This window comes from Mercenaria mercenaria, chromosome 4 (assembly GCF_021730395.1).
Source record: "Mercenaria mercenaria strain notata chromosome 4, MADL_Memer_1, whole genome shotgun sequence".
Classification (NCBI taxonomy): Eukaryota; Metazoa; Mollusca; class Bivalvia; order Venerida; family Veneridae; genus Mercenaria; species Mercenaria mercenaria.
The window spans coordinates 71,427,387-71,446,411 of record NC_069364.1 but is presented as its reverse complement, the minus strand read 5'-3'; the positions used below and the strand labels follow the sequence as shown (position 1 = coordinate 71,446,411).

The following is a 19,025-nucleotide window of genomic DNA, read 5'->3' as shown; positions in this document are numbered from 1 at the left end:
CTGAAAATGAACAATTAGATTGTTATTTTAATATATTTACAGTACAGTAGTAAAAAGAGCCTGCCTGAATTGTCAAATAAATTAACTGACTATAGTGAAAAGCTACATGTAATGGATAACAGAACTTTCTGAATGGCAAAACTCTGTTTCACTATGGAATTTATGAGTGTGCAAACTGGCTACCATAACTTAATTGACAGTTTTTGTTGATGATTGTGTCTGTTAAGCTACAGAGTTACCCAAAGGATAGACCTAACAAGATTGACTATTTTTTGATGCGTTTAAAGTCCCACCAACATAATCATAGGTCATATGGCAACTTTCAAGGGAAGACCCCAGACAAGACCATCAACATGTTTAGTACCTTATTGCATTCATTTTTCTAATGTCCATGTTAAAACATCAGAATAATTCATTGTACTCAAAAGTCAGTTTTTTTTCTTTACAAGTTTGAAGAGGGCTTTTCTATTATTAGCTGTAGGTCAACCATTAATCTGACGAAATTTGAAACAAGAAAACCAGACAAATGAGTTGTGACCCTAATGTTAAAGTTGACTAAAACAATTGTGTCAGCACAAAAGCGAAAAAATGTTAAAGAAAAGACTACTTTTGAACAAGAAACGTTGAAATTCCACAAAAAACAGGTTTTCAAACTTTGCATCATGCCAACAGATTCTGTTTAACAAGAGCTGTCCGTAAGACAGTACGCTCGACAATTCTCAGTGCTTGACTCTGAATCAGAGCTTTGCCAGTAAAAACTTGATAAAACTTTTAACAAAATAAATCAAAGTTAAAAAGGTGTATAACTCTGTCAAAATTCAAACCAGAGTTATGGGGATTGTTTCTCCTGGTGTAGACTTTGATAGTGAGTAACTATTTTAAGTTTCAAGTCAAAAGCTTTGATAGTATTAGAGATATTTGACTATCAAAAACTTTGACCATTTTTTTTTTTTTTAATTAAGAAAAATGTCAAAAAGGGGCATAACTCTGTCAAAATTCAAACTAGAGTTATAGAGATTGTTTTTCTTGATGTAGATGTTGATTTAAGTAACTATTTTAAGTTTCAAGTCAAAAGATATCTGACTTTATCAAAAACTTTAACCAATGAGGACGGTTAAAAGGGTAAGTATTTAAAGTTTATTTCCCACCCTGGGACCAAACTCACAACCCCGCGATCCGTAGATCTGCGCTCTCCATATTGAGGTAAGCAGGCGGGCACTTTCAACTTCAGCAGAATTGAGTGGAAACCATTTTTCTATTTTTAGTGACAGTGACCTTGACTCTGACCCAAGTGACCCCCCAAATACATTCCCAACCTTTGTGTTTGATAAAAGCTACCTACACATCAAGTTTATTGACAACAGGTGAAATCAAACTAAAGATATTGAGTGGAAGCCATTTTTCTATTTCTAGTAACAGTGACACTAAATATCATCCAAAGCTAATTTTTCAGATAAGCTTGCTGTACACCAAGTTTGGTGACAGTAAATAAGTCCAAACTAAAGTTATAAACCAGAAACCATCTTTCTGATGATCAAATTGAGAAAAAAAAATCTATTTTAAGTAACCTTGACCTTGACACAATGGCATTAAAATGACCTTTTTATCACAAAAAAAAAATAGCATCTCAGTGGGGTTTAAACTGCTACCCATCCATTCTACAGCACAAAAAGTAGCTTTGGCCCGACACTCTAGACCACTGCCCCACGGTGGAGTTTTCTAAGTATGAAGATCAATTAAGTTATGTTGACCTTGAACTTGATCCCATGGACCCCCATATACTATCCAAACCTCGTTTTTTCTATAAGCTACCTATAGGCCAAGTTTAATTTCAATATATCAATGCAAATTTAAGTTATGAAGTGGAAACCATTTTTTTCTATTTTTAGCAAGAATTGTAAAATAATAAAAGTGTAAAATAATCAAAGATTATTTTATCTGTTTAAGTTGTTTTAGGTCAGGAAGTACATCAATAAGCTTTCCACATGTGTCAAGTTGAATTATGGTGCATTTATGTAATTGTTTATTATATCAAACCCTCACGTTTCATATGTCAAATTGTCAGACAGTGCATATAACTGATGTTAGAGAATTGCTATATATTGATGTTTTAGATATTTCGGATAGTCAGAAAGGGTCTAAGACAGACCAGGCTTAGGCCAGTTGTCCAGACTGAGACCTAGGAAATGGGTTCTGTAGATATTAAGATTAAGTTAGGTTTTAGATATGACACTTGTTAAGATCAGACTTAAGAAGTTACAAAATGAATTATGAAAGTTATGTATGAAATATAATACTGTTTAAATAAACATCAAAAATGAATAGACTCGTGTTGTGTTACGTTACAGATAGACCTTGACCCTAATGACCCCATATGCAATCCCAAACTCTGTCTCTATATATATAAAGTTATCTATATACCCAGTTTCATTTGAATCGGTCACTGCTAACTCAAGCTACTGAGTGGAAACCGAAAGTTGACGCCGCCCACCTGCCTGCCCAACGAAAGACATTTGCCAATCTAATAACCAGTTTTTTTTGAAAAGGCTAAAAAGTGCATTCCCCCAATACTGCTTCATCTGAATGGAACTGGTAAGTGATAAGTAATAACTAGGTAAATGCTTGGTCAAATCCATCCATGAACCGCAACATTACAGAGGAAAGAAAGATAGAGTTATGTTCTTGCACATGACACATCATCATGCTATGTTGACCATCGGTGCCAAGTTGTTTTTTTTCCATACATGAATGACAATGTTACAGACAGAACGAGAAATCTGGATGAACATTCAACAAAGGGAGATAATTCAAAGAATAAGCAGGAATGATTAAAAATTTTTGTACATAATAAATTTTCATGTCATGCAGACCATTGGTGAAAAGACTTTTCAAATCCATCCATGAATGACAAAGTTACAATCCAGACACGGAATCAGGATGCATATTGAATAAAGGAAGATAATTCCAAACATAAGATGGGTAGATTTATTGTTCTTGCATCAGGCACATGGTCATATCAAGATGATCAAGTTTTACCCTACACCATCCCAGAATCAGCAGGGGGTAGCCGTAAATTTTGAATGTTGTCAATAATGGTGTTTTTTTATTATCCTTAAAGCAAGAGGGCCATGAAGGCCCTGTATCGCTCACCTGACCTATTGACCTAAAGATCATCAAGATTAACATTCTGACCAAGTTTCATTAAGATATGGTTATAAATGTGGCCTCTAAGAGTTAACTAGCTATTCCTTTGATTTGACACCGTGACCTAGTTTTTGACCCGACATGACCCAGATTCGAACTTGACCTAAAGATCATCAAGTTTAACATTCTGACTAAGTTTCATGAAGACACAGTCATAAATGTGGCCTCTAGAGAGTTAACAAGCTTTTCCTTTGATACTACCTAGTGACCTAGTTTTTGACCCAACCTGGGCCAGATTTAAACTTGGCCTAAATCCAGACATCCCAACTTTTTCTGAATGCCAAGTGGGAGTTTTTGCTTTCCAAAGTGGGAGATTGAGGTGTCCAAGTGGGAGATTTTATACCGCGGTAATTATGTTCATGATAACGAAGCTTTTAACAAATCTAATGATAATATAAACTTGTTTGCCCTTATAAAATCACTAGTCTTAAAACATTCACTTGTCTATATCTTATTATTCATGCATTTTTAATGTTTTGGAACAATAATACATGAAGCCTTCTGTGCAAAATTAAATAGTTATGGCACTTTAAGCACTATGTCTAAATTCAAAACACCACTGAGAATTAAACCTGCACTTTTATTTCTTTTGTTGGAAAGAAGACTTCCCAGGTGAATTTTACATGACAAACAGTGCAGCTGTTAGAACTGTAAAAACAAAATGTATATAGCTAAAAGAATAAAAGTTCAAGCAATAGAAAATTTACTGTTTGATTCTCATCCCTGTCAACCAGTATTTAAAACCCCTCGCTCAAATACTTTTATTGATCAAAATCCTGTTACCCAAAATTGAATGTCCGGGTATTGTTACACTTTCGTAGATTTGCCTAAATCTCCAGTGAAAAGGATGTGTTTGACAAATTGTTATGATGCAAAGACAGTTTAACAGCATTTAATAGTAAGTGATATTAAAATTTACCATGACATTTCCTCTTCTCAAAATGATTTTAAGAGAAATGTTTTAAAACCTAGCAGGTTGACTCGGCGACCATCTACTTTCGATTTCAAAAAGTTACAGAAAAAGGTAAAGCCAGTATAATTTCTGATCTAAATTTGATTGAATTAAATTAGATATCTAATGTCTGGATTTTAATTTCAATTGTGACACATTAATCAACACCTGGCTTTGTTGAATCGTGTAATAAACAATAATCAGCACAGGTAGAATAAGGTGCGAAAATATCCGAAAAGTGTTGTTTACAGACTCGATCAGTAGTGATACATACAGTATCAGATAGGCGCAAAGAAGTGGATTATTTCATAATTTTTGTTTTTTCATTGTTGTTTATGTTGTTTTGTTGTTGTTTTTTTTAATCGGGAGTTTGAGACTTCTGATCGGGATGATCAGGTTTTACAACCAGAATCGGGAGAAACCCGATCGGATCGGGAGAGTTGGGATGTCTGCTAAATCTCATCAAGATTAACATTCTGACCAAGTTTCATTAAGATATGGTCATAAATGTGGCCTCTGTAGTGTTAACTAGCTTTTCCTTTGATTTGACCTGGTGACCTAGTTTTTGACCCCACATGACCCAGATTGAAATTTGTTCTAAAGATCATCAAGTTTAACATTTTGACTAAGTTTCATGAAGATACATCAAAAATATGGCCTCTAGAGTGTTAACAAGTTTTTCCTTTGATTTGACCTGGTGACCTAGTTTTCGACCCACCTAACCCAGATTTGAATCTGAGCTACAGATCATCAAGATTAACATTTTGACCAAGTTTCATTAAGATATGGTCATAAATGTGGCCTCTACAGTGTAAACTAGCTTTTCCTTTAATTTGACCTGGTGACCTAGTTTTTTATCCTACATGGCCCAGATTCAAACTGGACCTTAAAATCATCAATATTAACATTCTGACCAAGTTTCATGAAGATACAGTCATAAATGCAGCCTCTACAGTGTTAACAAGCTTTTCCTTTGATTTGACCTGGTGACCTAGTTTTTAACCCCAGATGACCCAATATCGAACTCATCCGAGATTTTATTGAGGGTAACATTCTGACCAAGTTTCATTAAGATCGGGCCAAAAATGTGACCTCTAGAGTGTTAACAAGCTTTTCCTTTGATTTGAACTGGTGACCTAGTTTTTAATCCCAGATGACCTAATATCGAACTCATCCAAGATTTCATTAAGGGGTAACATTCTGACCAAGTTTCATTAAGATTGGGCCAAAATTGTGACCTCTAGAGTGTTAACAAGCTTTTCCTTTGATTTGACCTGGTGACCTAGTTTCTGACCCCAGATGACCCAATATCGCATTCGTCCAAGATTTTATTGAGGGTAACATTCTGACCAAGTCTCATTAAGATTGGGCCAAAAATGTGACCTCTAGAGTGTTAACAGTCGGACGGACAGACGACGGACATAGGGCGATCACTAAAGCTCACCTTTGAGCACTTTGTGCTCAGGTGAGCTAAAAATGACTGGCAATATGCTATTTATTCCCGTACGGTGGCCTCATGATTGTGGCATCGAGTCTGATTCAGAGGATGTGTGTTCAAGCCGCATACTTACCTTATACAAGGCAGTCTGAAAGACAGCTAAATCCCCCGCCACTGCTATGGATAGGGAAAGGGTAAACGGGTAAACCTTTGATTTTAGCTGTGACCTTGACCTTGAACTGACATGGCTGACTCATGAATTCTGCACAATGTCTTGATGAGGTGATCATTTGACCAAAGTTTCATGAAAATCCTTCAAGGGGTTTAGGAGATACAGAGCTGAAACCTTTGACCTTCAGTTGTGACGTTGACCTTGAGTTGACATGGCTGACTCACGAGTTCTTGATGAGGTGATCATTTGACCCAAGTTTGATGAAAATCCTTCAAGGGGTTAAGGAGATACAGAGTGGACGCCAAATGGAAGGCTCAAACCTTCTACCCTTAGTTGTGACCTTGACCTTGAGCTGGCATGGTTGACTCATAATTTCTGCACATCGTTCTGATGAGGTAATCATTTGACCCAAGTTTTAAAAAATTCCTTCAAGGGGTTTAGGAGATATAGAGCGGACACGAAATGGAAGGCTCAAATCTTTGACCTTCAGTTGTGACCTTGACCTTGAGCCGACATGGCTGACTCATAAGTTCTGCATATCGCCTTGATGAGGTGATCGTCTGACCCAAGTTTGATGAAAATCCTTCAAGGGGTTTATGAGATATAGAGCGGACACAAAATGGAAGGCTCAAACCTTTGACCCCAAGTTGTGACCTTGACCTTGAGCCGGCATGACTGACTCATGGGTTCTGCACATCGTCTTGATGAGGTGATCATTTGACCCAAGTTTTATAAAATTCCTTCGAGGGGTTTAAGAGATATAGAGCGAACACAAAATGGAAGGCTCAAACCTTTGACCTAGAGTTGTGACCTTGACCTTGAGCCGGCATGGCTGACTCATGGGTTCTGCACATCGTCTTGATGAGGTGATCATTTGACCGAAGTTTTATAAAATTCCTTTAAGGGGTTTAGGAGATATAGAGCGGACACAAAATGGCAGGCTCAAACTTTTGACCTTGAGTTGTGACCTTGACCTTGAACCGACAAGGCTGACTCATGAGCTCTGCACATCGTCTTGATGAGGTGATCATTTGACCAAAGTTTCATGAAAATCCTTCAAGGGGTTTAGGAGATATGGACCGGACACGATTTTGTTACGGACGGAAGGACGGACGGACGCAGACCATTCCTATAATCCCTCCGCCACGGCGGGGGATTAATAAAATAGCAGAAGCAATGTCTCTACAATGTAGCTAATCAGTTTAATACCAAGTTGAAAATTGAAAACTGGCCACTGGCACTCAGACTTTTTTTTCAATCAAAATTTTACTTTTTTCCCCTACACAGATTAGTAAACATTTTTCATAAAGTGCCCATAGACGCTATTCAATTCAAGTTTTAGAAGTACAGCTGTTCAACTTTCCAAAACATTTTATCCAGACATGAACCCCGAGTAGAAGCTTCAACAAGAGCTGCCTCATGACAGCACACTCAACATTTCCAAGGCTTGTCAATAAAATGGACTTTTTCTCTAAGAATTGGTTTATGGGACTTGATGGTGTGATCCAGATCAACTGCACCCAACATCTTTGTAAAGTTCTAACTAAGCATAGATCTGCATAAATTTTGGAGATAGTAATTTCCATCCAAATTAAACTGCATTCTAAGTCCAAGCTTTGCCAAAATACAATCAAAGTGACCTTTATATCACAAAAAATAAATCACCTTGGAACAAGCATTGTCTGAAAATGAGCTGCTTAAAACCATAAAAAATTGCCTACTATCACTCTTCTCTTACTTTTTTCTTTTCTAATTGTGTCCTTGCTATAAGAACAACCTTCTTGTTCTGTCTCCTTTTCTGTGTCCTTCATGAATAGCAGCTCCTGACTCTTTTTTTTCCAATTCCTACTCTTTATTCTTTCATCTCTCTCATCTTGCTGCTAAAAGAACAAAAAAAATATGTCTTTAGCATCTCCATATTTAGGTTTGACATATTCTCATTCTAATTTAAGTTACATATTAGAGACCTGCTATCACCTAAACACTTGTCTTAAATATATCCTACAGTACGCAGACAGAATGACGGACAGATAATGCAAACAAGAGCTGTCTGTTGACATTACCATTAAAAAAAAACATTACCAGAGATTTTCAGACAAAAGAAGAAAAATAATAAGAGAAACAATTCATGGATTTGGATACGTCTTGCACTATATAGCAATGTGTGACCATGATGGTAAGCAAGTGTTTCAAAGCCATATATTGAATAGTTTAGACAAAATATGGAATGGTATGTGAAACTTAACTAATTTCTATGTCAAAAAAGGGCTGTAACTAAACTAAAGTCCTTGTCCTAGTTATGCAGTCTTGCCTACATATGTAGACTATGATGGTAAACAAGTGGTCAAAGTTTCAAAGCTACATGTCGAACAGTTTTGACAAAACGTTGACTGGTACGAAAACTGAACCAATTTCCAAGTCCAAAAAAGGGCCATAATTCTGCCAAAATACTTGACAGAGTTATGTACTCTTGTCTACAGATGGAAATCATGATGATATGCAGGTGTTCAAAGTTTCAAAGGCACAAGTCAAACAGTTTTGACGAATCCATATAATTTGAACAATCTTGGTAGAGGGTCACACCAGGACCATGCATTTGTGTAAAAATTATTCTAAAATCAGGCCAGCAGTCAAGAAGATTTTTAAACAGCGATTTTTTTCCTTATATACCGTAAGTAGTAACGAATATCGGACCCATTCACAATTGCAGATGGTCTTTCACAACTTTCAAATTGGGTCCACTGGACCCATTCACAATGACTGTGAAAACCTTTAGAAATAGTAGAAAAATGTTAGAAGAGCATTCAGTGGACCCGAGGTTCCAGTTTCGACCCGCGAAAACTGAGAAAAACTCATATTTGACCCACATATAATATGCCCTGTGCGTCTGCTTGACTTGCGGTAATTGACCAAATGCCGGCTGTCAATCAAACCAATAAATCAATAAACGATCAACCAATCAATGCGCTAGATTCGACACACACCTCTAGACGGTGTTAATGTAAATATTACCCTCCGACATTGCGATCTCAACAATGATAAAAACAACTAATAAATTCCTTTTGAAAATGATTATATATACAAGTTAAACTTATTAGAAATGGTAAAAGGGTGTCAGTGGGGACTTTGCAAGTCTGATAGTCGCTTCCCAGAATGTCTAGATTATCTCTTTTCCAAAACCTAAGTAAAGTTTTGAGAAGTGTCTTTGCTGGATTAAGACTTGTGGACATCCTCACAGACAACTGAAAGTGGATAAAATCGACGGAAATTACCACGTATTTGTACATACAATGGTATTAATATATCTAGCTTTCTCCTAATTCACATTTGACCGCTGCCCCGGGCGCTGTGCGATAAATTAGTCTAAATTTTTTTTTGTACAAGCCGGGAGAAATTCTTACAGACGCTGCGCAGAGATTATATGGAAATCATGCAATATCAGTTCAGTTGCCTTGCAGTCACCGTAAGCTTCGAACGGAAATCTTACGTGCTGGAGATGACCAATATATATAACCATCTGAAAAATGTAATGCCATATCAAGGCCGCCGCACGGAAATGATGTGGCCGCTGTAGGGTTGCCGCGTGATGATTGCTCAATATCCGTGCGATTTCATTTGGTACTGCAGCAAGCAGGAACCTTGTGGCAGCTGCGCGAGGGCTGTGCGAAGGTCTCAGGTATCTACAATCTCAGTATGATTTCTTTTAGGCACTATGTCCACGGAATATCGTGCGTTGGCTTCAAGATCAGCACGTGGCCTCCTAACGATGCCCGTGCAGTGATTGTGCAATGCCACCTGCGACATGTCTACGGGCTACAGGCTTTCGATTAATACAGATATGTATAACTTTTCGCTAAACAAAATCGTAGAGGCTGCGGAGCCCATGAATCCGTACGAAAATCGCACTGCCGCCCCCCGCCCCCCCCCACATGGAAGCCATACAGAAAGGAGTATACGGGCAGTCTACGGGCTCCACAGACACATCGTAGGCCAAAGGTAAACTAGGCATTGTTGGTTTATTTCTAAGCCATAACACTTCTTATTGGGCATTTACATATAATGAGAAACTTTGAAGAGGAAGTGCCAAAATGTTCAAGTAGCAAAACTATGAACTAAAAATGCTACATTATTATATATATTCGTGCCCAAACTTTTCAGTTACCTCGATCAACATGTACGTGGAAAGACGTCGGTGATGTGAATTCTTTTTAGGATGAGGGAGAAGGGCTATTTATAACTAAAATGTAAATGTATCATTATCCTTCAATGCACTTTTTCCAGTTTTGCACACGGGGCATAAGTACTGATAGAGTACAAGTCGAGAAAATACTAAGAAAATATCAAACTGAATGATAAACAAATATTTTTATAATAATAAAAACACGCATAAACTTGTTAGTGATTTATTAAAGAAGCAACACAAAACTTTCAACAATAGATATCATCAGTAACTGTCGTCATGTAGCCTTCTTCCATCTTCTTTTGACTTCTGAATATACATGCTTTCTCAACTAATTCTGTCCCCGAATGTCGGAAAATCCTAAAACTATCAATGTAAGACTCCAAACAGTGCTTTCTCTCAATTCATCTAAATGTTTTAAATACACATAATAAGACAGAAATTTCTCGCCAATCTCTTCAGAAATATCGCGTAAAGTAGCAGTAGCAGCCATTATCGATCTAAATGTCGGAGGTTTAGTATTTTGTGGTACCACGTGACCTGTAGGCGGAGCCTGGCATATGGTCAATTCTTTTTGATGTGTCACAAGTTCGAAAGTTCTGCCACTTGTCAACTTTGATCAAAATCAAAGTAAACTTCAATATTGTTTGTTGACACAAGCATGGCAGTAGGCAGAGCCTCGTATATTAATTAGCTACTGACAGATGTCAATCACCCCACACACCGACTGACACGTGGTCATCATCAATGTGTAATAGTTGATTGATAAACAATGTGACATTAGATTATCGTGTTTGTACCTCTTGTTAATTAGCGGTAACAGCTAATGCTGTATTGTGTTATATGTGTTACCAATTCAAAATAATTATTTTGTGGGCTTGATTTGATTAAATAAGCCGGTCAGTCGTTACACTAATTTGTTATCTTTGCCAAGGTATTTTGCAAGGGCAAAATAAAACATAAATGTTTTAATTAAGCAGATATTAGAAGTACTGAATAGGTCTGGTGAAAAGATGAAATTTAAAACCAGTATTTATCAAGGATTTTAAATGTTTGCTTTCGTTTTTTCATATTTGTCACCCATTTTCGCGACCGTGATTTTCCGACATTTTTAACATTTCTTTCAAGTTTTTTTAGTACAATCGAAATAAAAAGCCAATAAAAATCTGCATTTAGTAATAATATGATTACTCCTGCAAAAACAACTCTTATTATGAAGCATTTTTTTGTGAATAAACATGATAAAAACATGCAAATGTACCAAACCCCACCCGCTTTTAGGCAATGTACAAAATAAGACTGCTAAAATATGAATGGCTTAAAAAATTCTATCATGACTAACGGACTTGTTTTAGATAAAGTCTGTGGAAGTTACATTTATAGCAGTATACCATTATCAATTTGCTGATGTTGGCCAGAAAATGGTTGGAGCAGAAGTATAGCTTCGTTGATCCCCTGAAAAGCTGATCTTGACTCTTGAAAATCTGATTTTGACCCTTGAAAATTTATTTTGTTTTGAAATAAAAATATGAATGTAAGTTTTAAATACCCATATTTTTACACCCATATATTCATATCCAATCATTGAACATTTTGATTCACAAAGTATTAATAAATTCACAATTTTGAGAAAAACAACGCTAATTTTCACAATTTTTCTGGTACCGGACCCATTCACAATTTTGAGAAAAAAATCACTGTTAAAGTTCCCAAAATATACAAATGACATAGGGAAAAGTGACCACGCCCTCTGGTGGCCATGTTTTTGACAAATCAAAATAATCTTAACAATCTTGGTAGAGGGTCACACAAGGACCATTTGTGTGAAATTATTTCAAAATCAGACCATCGGTTTAGGAGACTTTTCTATTTTTAGCTTTGGTGGCCCCTTTGTGCAACCAAGTGGAACAACTTTGGTACAGGACCATCCAAGGAACATTCCATGCCAAGTTTCATCAGAATCTATTCAGTGGTTTTGGAGGAGAAGTCTTTTAAACACAACTGTTGATGATGGACGCACGCACAACGGACACAGCGTGGTCACAATAGCTCACCATGAGCATTGCTCAGGTGAGCTAAAAGGTGATACTTTATTTAGATTAGAAAATGAATCGTATCATACAATGAGGAATTCTAAGGTAAATATCCTTTTTATTTTATGTTTTCCAGTCAATTTAGAGTTTTCTCAGTGAAATAAAAGTGATAATCCACAGTTTTGAAACAGTAGATTATCATTTTTATATTTCACTGTTTTTGCCGAACTAGTTCCGGTCCTCCGTCGCGATTGAAGTCCAATTGTATACCGAGCATTGTGAATACCGGGGACCATAATAACAATGACGTCGTTAAAATGACGTCATTTGTGTTATGCTTTCTGCTGACCTTTCCCGCAATTTTCAACATTTTATAGATTACGCAACAAAAGTAGAGTTTTACACATGAAATAAAAAAAAAATTTGTTTGTTTCAGTGAAATATCAATTTTATTTCACTCATGAGCACCAAAAAAAGTCATTTTCACTCGTGGCTAGGACACTAGTGAAAATATCAGTTTTTGATGCTCACTTGTGAAATAAAATTGATATTTCACTGAAACAAACAAATATGATTATCCTCTATATTTCATTGACTGAAGAAAATATGGCGGACAAAAAATAGGTGCATGTACAGTTTAAAAAACATTTTCTTAGAAAAGTAACTCTCAGCTCATTTACACTGACATATCCTCGATTGATAAATATCTGTATTATATAAATAACAGCGACATACAGAACCAAATATGCATGTACAGTTTAAAAAACATTTTCTTAGAAAAGTAACTCTCAGCTCATTTACACTGACATATCCTCGATTGATAAATATCTGTATTATATAAATAACAGCGAAATACAGAACCAAATACATATCCCGAAAATTTCCATGCATTCGTTGGTACACGCTTTTGAGTGTCATTGATACTTTACATATAATTTACTTTAAACAGACATCTTTTCAAAATTCTTAATTTGTATTTGATCTCCGCGTATTTCTCGTGTTGTTTCGACAATCTCAGTTTTACATAGGAATTTTACATAGCCATTGAGCCAGCTAAAATAGATGATTTTTCTTTCAATCTAACTCAGATAAATTTCACAAAAAATGATGGAATTTATTGATCTGTTATAGCCTGTTCATGCAGACTTAAAAAGATCTTACAACTTGTGCACATACTGAAAGAGATTGTAAGTAATTTTTACAATAGGTAGGTTCCTGGCAAACTGGACAGAAAATGGGCCATAATTTTTTATGTACAATGATGACGCAAAATGGTTATGCAAGAGCAGTTGTTGGAGCTGGGGGTGGGGATGGCACCCCAGGTGTTGGTGGAAAACTTCTATTTATCAGGGACTTTTTTTCAACTATACCACGGGGCACCCACCAAGGAGGTACATTTTTAACCAAATTACTGAGCACTATATTATAACCTATAAGCTTCTGAAGTTTAAAAGCAAAAAGTGTAAACATAATGCGAGATTAAATTCCTCCAGCCAGAGAGCAATTGCTTTTTGGAATAATTTAACGGAAGAGACAATTTCTGCAACTAATCTTAATCAGTTTAAAAGTCTGCTAAATGAAGAGAACTGGAATACTAAGGAAGCCTAGTTGTTAAGCGCAGTAAGAGAACATTAATTTTACTAATCCTTATTTAGAGAAGAGGATTTTATGAAGAGGAACTTGACAAGAGGGGCCATTAAAGCTTCAGCTAATACTACGGCCCTGGATACAGATAGATACAGGTAGGTAGAAGCTTATTTCAAAAGTAAAATACTTGATTTTGTGTCTTGCACTTTTGGAAATGGCTATGTCCTCTTCCCCAATGCAGTGTAAAGCATTAAAAGAGTGTCTGACTGTCTGAAGAGTACAGACCAGCATATAAATAAATACATTTGACCTCAACATCCTTGCATTTTTTTAGGAGTTAGCTGAATAACATGGATTTTGACCTAGATTCTGTAAGTAATTGGGACACGGAACAGGTGCGTGCTGAGAAGATAAACCATTTTATATTATGTCTTAAATGACATTGATGATCAGAAGGCACATATTAAATGGAACATATTTAGTAGTTTTGTTACCCTAAACTAAAATGATATATTTTTTTTAATTTAAAGTTTTTAGTAATTTATCACCGCTGGAGAAATCGAAAGTTAACTTCTTCCCCCGTTGCGTACCTCGCTTATTGATGAATGAGTGGTGGCTGGTTTTAACTGTAGAGTCAGTGTACCTGGTGTCCGACTGTACGCGGTTTCGCACACACAGCAAATTCATGCTCTTCGTGAAAATGAAGCAGCAATTCTTTGTTATTATTTCACGAAACTGAGTTATTCCTTACATACTTTGACACCAGGGGTCTTTTCCCACTGGAGCCTCATTTACATAACCAATGGAGGCCAGTAGGTCAGCTGAAAATTTTCAAATTTCATAATAACTAGAAATGTGTCCATGGGACACAGATGCCCCCACTACATGACATTAAAATGACAATTTTTTCCCAGGTCAGGGGCCAAAAATGACAAATTTTTTCCCAGGTCAGGGGCCAGAACTCCTACAATACTGAATGAATCCGGATGTGAAACCCCAGGTGCACAACTGCACATGCTGACCAACATTCCTGTAAACTTTGGTGACTCTAGGTCAAATACTTCTGGAGCTACGCACGACAAAACATTAAAATGACCCACTTTTAACTAAGTCAGTGGCTATAACTCCTACACGACTGAATGAATCCGGACGCGAAACCCCAGGTGCACAACTGCACATGCTGACCAACATTCCTGTAAACTTTGGTGACTCTAGGTCAAATACTTTTGGAGCTATGCACGACACAACATTAAAATGACCGATTTTTTACTAAGTCAGGGGCCATAACTCCTACATGACTGGATAAATCCGGACGCGAAACCCCAGGTGCACAACTACACATGCTGACCAACATGCCTGTAAAGTTTTGTGACTATAGGTCATATACTTTTGGAGCTAGGCGCGACACAACATTAAAATGACCAATTTTTACAAAGTCAGGGGCCATAACTTCTACATGACTGAATGAATCCGGACGCGAAACCCCAGGTGCACAACTACACATGCTGAATAACATTCCTGTAAAGTTTTGTGACTCTACGTCAAATACTTTCAGAGCTACGCGCGACACAACATTTTCGGAAGGACGGACGGACAGACAGACGGACAAGAGCAAATCTATATGCACCCCCCAAAGTGGGGGCATAAAAGTGACTATGCAAACAACAATGTGCAAATTAAATTTAACAAGAGCACCGCCTTGCGGGTGCTGACGCTCATCTGATTTTTTTTGTGTAATAGAAATATTGTCCTACTCATGATTTTCTAAGTCTAAAAAGGGCCATCATTCTTGCAAAAAGCAGGATAGAGTTATGTTTCTTGATGTACAGTGTCCACTTAAGATGGTGAAAAACTGTTGCAAGTTTTAAAGCAATAGCTTTGATAGTTTATGAGAAAAGTTGACTTAAACATAATACTCAACCAAGAAAATGATTTTCTAAGTCCAAAAGGGGCAATAATTATTGCAAAAAGCAGGATGGAGTTACGCTGCTTGCTGTACAGGGTCAGTTTATGATGGTGAACAAGTGTTGCAAGTTTCAAAGCAATAGCTTTGATAGTTTAAGAGAAAAAGCTGACCTAACATAAAACTTAATCAAGAAATCTGATATTTTCTAAGTCCAAAAGGGGCCATAAATCTTGCAAAAAACAGGATGGAGTTATGTTTCTTGCTGTACACAGCGTTCGACACTAATGGTGTCCCGGGATCCCGAGGACACCAAAAATCCGCAAGGGATCCTAAAGTTCACAATTTCGGTGTTCCGTCGGGACTCTTGATTTTCAGATAAAATATGATTCTAAAAAAATGAAATTCCCCAGTCTTGTTCGCTCAAACATCGCTCTTTTGCTAAGCTAAGCGTTCAGTTGACCCGAGGTCCCGGGTTTTGACCTGCGAAAATCGAGAAAAACTCGTATTTTACCTGCATAAATTACGGCACGTGCGTCAGCTTGACTCGCGGAAATTTACTTAGATGCGTTCCAAGTTCGATAGTTCTGCCCCCTGTCAATCAAAACCCCAGTGAATTTCAATATTGTTCGCCAGCACAAGCGGAAATATGGCAGTAGGCGGAGCGTAGTATGTTAATTAGCTACCGACAGATGTCGGTCACGCCACGCGCCAAATGACACGTGCTTATCTCGCGGTTTGTATTTAGTACAATATGCCTTGTCATTATCAAAGGTGTTTATTGATCAATGTTTACATGTTAATTGATAAACAATGCAGCCTTAGATTATCATGTTTGTACCATTATTTTGTGTGCTCGATACGATTACATAAGCCGGTCGGCCGTTACGGTCTATAACAAATTTATTATCCTTGCCGAGGCTTTGTTTGGGCAAAACAAATTAAATAAGCAGAAATTATACGTGGTATGATGAGAAAATAAAGTTAAAACAGTTATCTTTTCAAGAACTTTAGCTGTTACTTTTGTTTTTCGTATTTGTCTCTCGTTTTCTAGACCGACAATTTCGAACATTTTTATCATTTCTTACAAGATTTTTCCAGTACAAACTAAAATAAAAAGCCAATAAAATGTCTGCATTTACGAAAAATATGATCACTGTTGCCAAAGCAGCTCTTATTTAGAAGAATTTGCTGATAATAAAAGCATGCAAACACTAAACCCCACCCACTTTTAGGCAATGTGCAAAATAAAACAACTAAAATGAAATGTTTAAGAAAATCTGTTATGACCAATGTACTAATTGTAGATAAAGTCTGGGAGTTGCATTAATAAGGCCTAAACAATCTTTGTATCTGGTAACATGCTCAAAAAATTAGGGTAGGTACGTCGGAACATTTTTTTTTTAAATTTTTTTTTATTTAAGGGAGACTTCGGAATTTTTTTTTTATGTCAAAAAAATGATTACTAATAAGGGGGTTATAAGGGGGAATGAACTAGGCGGCATACATTTAGACGAACTACAACAAATGACAGAGGAGTGCGATGGTAGTGAAGATGAGGGGGAAGAGGACTTGGACAGAAATGACATTATTCTTTTACAGCAAAAGTCATACAAGCTATTGTTGTCATTGATGTAAAATGGAAATAAAGTGGAAATAAAATACATGTAGTACTGTAAACAGTTGTGTTTGTTTGAATTTAGTTTTTTCATGTTCTTACCACATTTTGTTATCAGGGACTCCTAATTTTCAGCAGGGATTCCTAAATTTCCCAGCAGGTATTCCTTCGGGATACCTGGCAAAAAAGTTAGTGTCGAACGCTGGTACAGGGTCAACTTATGATGGTGAACAAGTGTTGCAAGTTTTAAAGCAATAGCTTTGATAGTTTAGGATAAAAGCTGACCTAAACATAAAACTTAACCAAGAAAACTGATTTTCTAAGTCCAAAAGGGGCAATAAATCTTGCAAAAAGCATGATGGAGTTATGTTTCTTGATGTACAGGGTCTTCTTATGATGGTGAACAAGTATTCCAAGTTTCAAAGCAATAGCTTTGATAGTTTGGGAGAAAAGTTGACCTAAACATAAAACTTAACCAAGAAATCTGATATTTTCTAAGTACAAAAGGGGCCATAAATCTTGCAAAAAGCAAGATGGAGTTATGTTTCTTGCTATACAGGGTCAGCTTATGATGGTGAACAAGTATTCCAAGTTTCAAATTAACAGCTTTGATAGTTTAGGAGAAAAGCTGACCTAAACATAAAACTTAACCAGGCAACGCCGACGCCGACGCAGACGCCGACAACCGCTCAAGTGATGACAATAACTCATCATTTTTTTAAAAAAATCAGATGAGCTAAAAATCACTATTCCATCATATATTAGGCCAAAATTAAAAATATGTTTGTTTGCTGTCTCCCTACCTACTCACTTAAAATGCTGTGCCCCAAAATTTTTTATTGGACAATGCTGGTCAATTCTTTGTTTTTTTAAGTTGCGATATGCTAAGTGCCACATATATTTCAAGTAAGCAAAGTAATAAGTAAGAAAGTTTAAATTGTATTTTAATTTCATCCTTTGTTATGACATACACTGATTTGTCTTCTTTTTACAGAGTATTCTGTAAATAACTATCATATACCAACTAGTAAATGTTACCAAAAAAAAAAAAAAAAAAAAAAAAAAATGCCTACCTACCTCGTTCTAAAAATAACAACCATTTAACATCTAAGTATTTTTAAATGTGTTAGGTCATGAAGGTCACGCGTGATACATGCGGATTTCCCCTAAACAACAATTTGTGTATACGATGGCTTGGAATTTATGGCCTTACATAACGGGAAGTGTTAATCAAAACAGAAGGACCCCGACTTCCGAATATTTTATGACACCCCAAGAGTTAATTGCAGCGAAAGTCACCCGTGATGTACCGACGTTTGATCAGCAATATATTACGTAATATTATCTAAAAATATTTTAAATTTTAGCACAAGAATACTCTAGTCGGTTACGAGTCTCGATGTCAGCGATCTTTTTGCACTTTCAGAAATTTTACGATCCGTTATTTATGTAGTGTTATTCAGTTTGATGGTTGTTGTTTTTTATATAAATATTTACCGATTCCAATTCGGAAGATGAGTTTATTAACTATAAATCAAACTAATGAAATTGTATATGAATAATCCAAAACAGAATTTTACGCCTAAAAATATATTTCCCTTACTTTAACACTTTATATCTTCGAAACTCAAAGAGAAACTACAATGAATTTTGTATCATCGGAAAGAGAATTTAAATTGCTATAAACTTTATATTGACAAAAATAATGTCAAACTTATAGAAAATATTAAAATAATGATATTTTTAACATAGGTGTGTGTAATCACAAAATAATGCCAACACCTCTGTTCAGGTAAGACAGTCACACTTATCAGCCATATACAGATTATTGATTATTGATTATCTCTTATCAGTGTTATGTAAAGGTGGTTACTTTGGCTTCTGCTCTGTGTGGTAAAGGGTTAAAAGCTAGGGTTTTATTTACATGTCAACTGCTTT

The 19,025-nt window shown here is 36.3% G+C and overlaps 1 long non-coding RNA gene across 1 annotated transcript in view; it reads right to left on the bottom strand.

Annotated features, from left to right (window-relative positions):
* Positions 1–19,025, bottom strand: part of LOC123552107 (uncharacterized) — an 83,699-nt gene that overhangs the window by 37,727 nt on the left and 26,947 nt on the right. The window contains exon 2 of the long non-coding RNA XR_006686557.2: positions 7,505–7,646. This is a non-coding gene — a long non-coding RNA (uncharacterized LOC123552107). The remainder of the gene's footprint in view (positions 1–7,504; positions 7,647–19,025) is intronic.